Below are 546 nucleotides of genomic sequence, written 5' to 3'. Positions count from 1 at the left end.
TATTTGTGTGCTATATTTGAATATCTATGTCTTATGTGTTCTTACCACCACATTAAGGATGTGTATCTGCCCTAGTTCCCTTTGTAATTGGGGGGGGGGGAGCGTGCAGTTATTCACATCACTGAATGGACTGCACAGTAAGAGCATGCGTGTTTTCTATGGAATAAAATTTTTGCTAAAAGTATTGATTGTAACTTTTCAAGAAATTAACAAAAATATACAATGAGAGAGAAGAAGGAAACTCTAAATCTGAAAACAGTTTAAAATGGTCTTCAAACAAACCGCTTTCTTTGTTCACACGTTTCGAAGTTTCATTTTCGCTAATCATGGTTTATGAATATGTGCTGCCAAACGTTTCGTTTACACTTCTCAAGTTTACGTTCACCATTCTGGCACAAATCTCTTGTGTGGGCGGGGCTTAACAGCGCTTTGCTCTCATTGACTAGTGAGATTTGGATCAACAGCTCGAGTGTCCAGCTGAGGAGGAGGATGACGTTGATGATAATGACAACGACGATGCACCTGGGAGCACATCTCGAAAAAAAA

The sequence above is a fragment of the Ictalurus punctatus genome, chromosome 1 (genome assembly GCF_001660625.3).
Source record: "Ictalurus punctatus breed USDA103 chromosome 1, Coco_2.0, whole genome shotgun sequence".
NCBI lineage: Eukaryota > Metazoa > Chordata > Actinopteri > Siluriformes > Ictaluridae > Ictalurus > Ictalurus punctatus.
This window is presented reverse-complemented; position numbering follows the sequence as displayed.